Raw genomic sequence first — 5766 nt, forward strand, 5'->3', positions numbered from 1 at the left:
TTTTTTTTTGTTTTGTTTTTGTTTTGCTTTTTTTTGGGGGGGGGGATTTAGGTTTTTCGAGACAGGGTTTCTCAGTATAGCCCTGGCTGTCCTGGAACTCACTTTGTAGACCAGGCTGGTCTTGAACTCAGAAATCCGCCTGCCTCTGCCTCCCGAGAGCTGGGATTAAAGGCATGCACCACCACGCCCGGCTTCATACGTGTCTTTTTGAATCCTATTATTAATTTCTGGGAGACATTCTTCTCCTGCAAGCCCTGCTCATCTGGTTCCTGTCACCTGCTCCTCTCCTCTCTTCTCTGAGCTGCACAGGTGAGGACCCTGAGCACTTCTGAGGGCAGATATTATTAATCTGTCTCTCCTTAAGCTTCAAGCCTCCAGATGCAACCCATCTATCTTCTTCATGATCTCATTAGGAGTTTATGTTGATGCTTCCGTTATATGGACGCCATCACGACCTGCCTCACATGCTAATTAGTCCTATGTGTGTTTCTCTCTCCTACCCACGGAGTTATTTTGAATCTTTTAAGTCCTTTAAGTCCCTGACACGCGGTGGTCGGTTAAAGATCAAGCGGTGGTTATAAAGAAACATTACAATTAATGCGTCTTCGCTTCCCTAATGTGAGAATACCTCACTGGTCACTAAAATGCACTTGCAAATGTGTTTGAGGCCTGTGGTCCTTGGGGGAGGCTTCAGGGTCTCATTAAAAACTTCACCCCGGGGCCGGAGGATGGAATGTTGGATAGCGGCACCTTCTGGTGATGGTCGGCATCGCAGCCTAGAAGCCACTCCCGCCTCAGCTCAGCGGTGCCAGACCAGGGGCGGAAAGCACTCTGGACCTGATCCTTAGGCAACGCAGTGTTCTGGGGTCAGGAATACCCGGAAGAGCTTGCTCCCCAGCCGACTGTGACTTCCTGCAGACTGGATTTTCCTAGATCAGAGTAGAACCCCAGGTAACCCCCAACCTAGTTCTGCCAAGTAAGCTTGAAGGACAGGGTCAGGGTGTGGGACACACACCTACCATCCCAGAACCCCCAGAGCCCGACGGGGATGAGGCTGAGGCTGAGGCTGAGGCTGAGGCTGAGGCTGAGGCTGTGGCTGAGGCTGAGGCTGAGGCTGAGGCTGAGGCTGAGGCTGAGGCTGAGGCTGAGGCTGAGGCTGAGGCTGTGGCTGAGGCTGAGGCTGAGGCTGAGGCTGAGGCTGAGGTCAGCCTGGGTTACATAGCAAGACCCTGTCTCAAAGAAAAATAAGATTAAGTCAATAAGGAGACTTTTTGCAAAATAAATAAATAAATAAATAAATAAATAAATAAATGGCTAAGGTTCGTAACAATACCAACATCCAGAGCAGACACGCCCACGCCTCTCTTGGTTTTCTCAGATGCTTCTAGAAGGACTATTGGGCCCATGGCTCTCCTGTGAGAAGGCAGAACAAGCTCCCAGAAGCTCTCTAGCTGCCCTCTGTGCACTGTTGAAGCTGCCCCATTGAAGCTTGTTTGTGAACACCCCACTACCCCCTCCATCTCCCCTTTCAAGCCAACACCCACAAGACTGTGATTGGTAGGGGCAGAGGTCCCATGCTGCCCCTCCATCTTTTTCTTGAAAGGGAAAATGGCGTGGGGTGAGACATAGGGAACCCGGCAGTTAAGGGGACACTGGCCACTGACCAGAGGCCTTGCCCTGTAACCTACTGTATGGGTTATTTATATGTAGGACCAAAGGGGCAGACCCAGGGGGCAGCTCATCTCAAAGAAATGGCTCAATGGAGATGTGGCTTGGTGTGGAACACCCCTACCTCTGTATAAACCAGTGTGGTGGCATGCTCCAGGAATCCCAGAGCTTGGGAGACAGAGGTGAGAGGATCAGGAGTTCAAGGTCATCCTTAGCTACATAGAGAGTCAGGGGCTAGCCTGGGCTTTCTCAAATACACAAAAGGATTGTGTTTTAAGTGTCCGCATGCAGATCTTTGGCAGAGCAGTGGGGACTCTCAGAGGCCCCCACTTAGGATTCTGCCTGCCCATAACTCAGCTGGGAACTGTCTAAGGGGCTCACTCTGTCTTCTCTGACCCCAGGTTTCTGGCATGAGGCTTCTTCCTGTCCAGTCTCCTGCCTCTGACTATTGAATCCAGGCAATCATCATCGGGTCCTCCAAACTTTGGGGTCATTCTGGTGTCTGTCTTGGAAGATTCTAGCTTCCCACCTTTGTCTTCTGAAATACAGAAATCCCCTGCATCTCCCTGGCTTTATTTGGCTACAGGTCTCCTCCATTCCATGGACGCTTTGCTGCCCTGTGCCCGTTAGGCGGGTGATCTGTGTCATCTCCAAGCTGGCGAGAGGCAGGGAGACCACAGGGAGGACTGCTTTTCCTATACTGAGGGTTCCCGTGGACATCCCTTGTTCCTTCATCATTTTTTTTTTTTTGGTTAATTTTGATGCAGGATCACATGTAGCCCAGGATGCTCTGATATATAAAGATGAACTTGAACACATTGCCTAGATGACAGAGCCATCTCTGATCTGTTTGTATCACTGGCCAACACGTGCCTGAAGCTGAGGATACAGTGGAGACCAAAAAGCACTCTGCTCTCAGAGGTCTGGCAGACCTGTGGAAGGCCAGCAGGCACAACATGACCAGGGCTTCATGGTGTGCGCGTGTGCTCGCGTGCTCAGCAGCTAAGAGCACCCGACTGCTCTTCCAGAGGTCCTGAGTTCAATTCCCAGCAACCACATGGTGGCTCACAACCATCTGTAATGGGATCTGATGCCCTCTTCTAGTGTGTCTGAAGAGAGAGATAATGTGCTCACATACATAGAATAAATAAGTCTTTTTTAAAAAAAAGATTTATTTATTTATTATATGTAAGTACACTGTAGCTGTCTTAGGACACTCCAGAAGAGGGAGTCAGATCTTGTTACGGATGGTTGTGAGCCACCATGTGGTTGCTAGGATTTGAACTAAGGACCTTTGGAAGAGCAGTCGGGTGCTCTTACCTGCTGAGCCATCTCACCAGCCCCCAAATAAGTCTTTTATTAAAAAAAGAAAAAAAGGAAAGAAAGTCACCTTGCCTGGCAATGGATCCTGGGGGTCACTGCAGGTTGGGGACAGAGAGAAGGGATGGACTTCGGGGCCATCAGAACTAAAGACTCTGCTAAGTTGTGACCACTGAGTGGGGTCATGGGGTCACTCAGCTCAGCTCTTAGGAAGTAGGCAGGGCAGGGACAGGCTATGACAGGAGTAAGGGACAGGTTGAGTCCATCCTGACATTTTGAAAGATACCACTGAAGCCTGGCCATGTGGTTCAGTCGGCAGAACACTCTCATGGCATGCATAAAGCCTTGGGCTCCATCCCCAGCACTTCATAAATCAGGTGTGGTGATGTGGGACCCCTGAAGCTCCAGCACTGTGGAGGTGGAGGTAGAGGGATAGGAAATCCAGGGTCATCCTGGGCTCTATATGGAGGCCACCCTGGACAACAGAAGATCCAGTCTCAAAGGCACATGGGAGGCAGAGGCAGCCAGATCTGGTGATTTCAGGGCCAGCCTGCTCCACATAGTGAATCCCAAGATAACCAGGGCTATGTAAATAGATGCTGTCTCAAAAACAAATGAAAACAAAACAAAACAAAATAATGAACAAAACATCAGAAAAACAAGATTTCAAAAAAACTTAATAAATATTAATTTTTTTTTCAAATAGAAGAATACTCTAAGCAGGCAGAAATATAGGAGCCTGCAAAAAAAAAGTGGGGAGACCTATAAAGGGGCCTGCAGACTGGACAGGAAGAGCGAGAGCCAAGAGGTCAGGGGACTTAGTGATATGGGCTTAGGAGGAGGCCAAAGGGTTCCCATATGCCACACCCCTGTTCTGTGTACCCACTCTTGACCCCAACAACCTAGATCTAGTTCCTAGGTAAGGAGGCACAGATTAGAAAGGAGGGGTCTCTCCCAGTTCCCCCAATGGCCAGGCAGGGATTTCAGCTGAGGGCTGACTAGCAAATGGCCCTGCTTGTATTCCTTTCACTACCCTGGCTCTCCATCACAAAAGATCAGGGAAGGGGGGGCGCAGGAGGTATCCAAGTTCCACATGCCAATTGCTCTAACATGAAACTTGCCAGGAGAAGATCCAGAGGGGCTTCCAAGATGGGAGAGAAAATTGTACCAGAGACCCTGGGATGACGCAGTTGGGTCGAGCTTTGATAAGGCCTGGCAGGCAGCCCAGGATGTGAAAATGCATGTGGAAGCCACTGGAGACCTTGGCTCCCAGGGAAGTGTCAGAACCATGCTGCCACTAGAGTGAGGGGTGACCCGGTCAGGACTGAGCATAGGCAGGTTCCTGCTGGAGGCCTGGGAGCCAGTGAGGTTGGTGTGGGTTCTGCTGAGACTCACACTGTGTTAGGAGGGGAGGGATCTTTGCTGGAAGCTGATCTATGGGGTGAGCAGGTCCATGCAGAGGGAGGGGTGCTGACTGGAGAAACAGGGGACACAACCGTGGTGGCAAGCAGAAACTGGGGAAACAAATTTGCCTTGGGGGACGGACGTTGTCTCTGGGGTGGTCAGAGATAGGCCTGGCCATTGAAGGTTAAAAGTTTCTTCATGCAAATATCTGGGGAGAGGAAGCCTTAATTCGGGTACAGGGGGCTTAGACTCTGGGGTGAGGAGATCTGAGTACTAAATGTGCAGAAGAAAGGTTAGGACAGCTGGGCGTGGTGGTGCACGCCTTTAATCACAGCACTCGGGAGGCAGAGGCAGGCAAATTTCAGAGTTCAAGGCCAGCCTGGTCTACAAAGTGAGTTACAGGACAACCAGGGCTATACAGAGAAACTCTGTCTCAAAAAAAGAAAGGTTAGGATAGGTGTAGGTGCGGGGACCAGGTTGATTCTTCTCTGTATCCTGGCAGAGCCATTTGTGACCACTCTAAGGGCTAAGGGCTGGGGTGACTGGATCCTGGAACCTAGGACTGGGACACACTGGTTCTGCCCATCCTGAGCCATCTCTGATCAGGGCCACCTGGATGGCACCTAATGATGACCCCTTCCTCCTCCTCCTCCTCTCCCTCTTCCTCCCCCTCCTCCCCCTCCTCCTTTCCTTTTGGGCCACAGCTTCTATTTGCCTTCCATTGACTTGTGTCCGTATTTCTATTTACATATTTATGTCTGTCCTCTTAAAATTCGTCAAGGTAGGGCTGACACCTTGTCCAGGAAGCCCTCTTGGGTTCCTGTCTCCTATGACTCTGGTATTGTCCTCCTGGGCCCTTCAAGGTCACCGGGACACTGTGTCCTCGGCTGCTAAGACCCCAGACTCTGGGGTTCGTTGGGCTCTTCACCCACGCCAGGGCTCAGTTCTCTCCCTCCCTTCTCTCTTTCTGTAAAGATTTTAATTTATCTTTATGCGCATGTGAGTGTGATCTTAGTGTGTGCCCTCAGAAGACTGTGTTAGAGCCCTTGGAGCTGGAGTTACAGGCGGTTGTGAGACACCTTGTGTGGATGCTGGGAACTGAACTCATCCTCTGCAAAGGCTGCAAGCACCCTTAACCATCCAATGATCGGTCTATTTCCGTCCTGCCTGCGTGCCTGCCTCTGTGTACTGTGGTAACAGGCGTGAGCCTTGGTGCCTCTGTTTTATGGCATAGGATAGTGCCATGGGGTCAGAGACAACCATCCCACGGCATCCTGATATGGACAGTGGTCATCAAAGCATAAGGAGAGGGAAAGCAGGAGAGGCCTCTGACAGGCGACTCTGACCCTGAGAGCAAAGGGTGCAGATCTAAGA

Source organism: Mus caroli, chromosome 17, assembly GCF_900094665.2.
Source record: "Mus caroli chromosome 17, CAROLI_EIJ_v1.1, whole genome shotgun sequence".
NCBI lineage: Eukaryota > Metazoa > Chordata > Mammalia > Rodentia > Muridae > Mus > Mus caroli.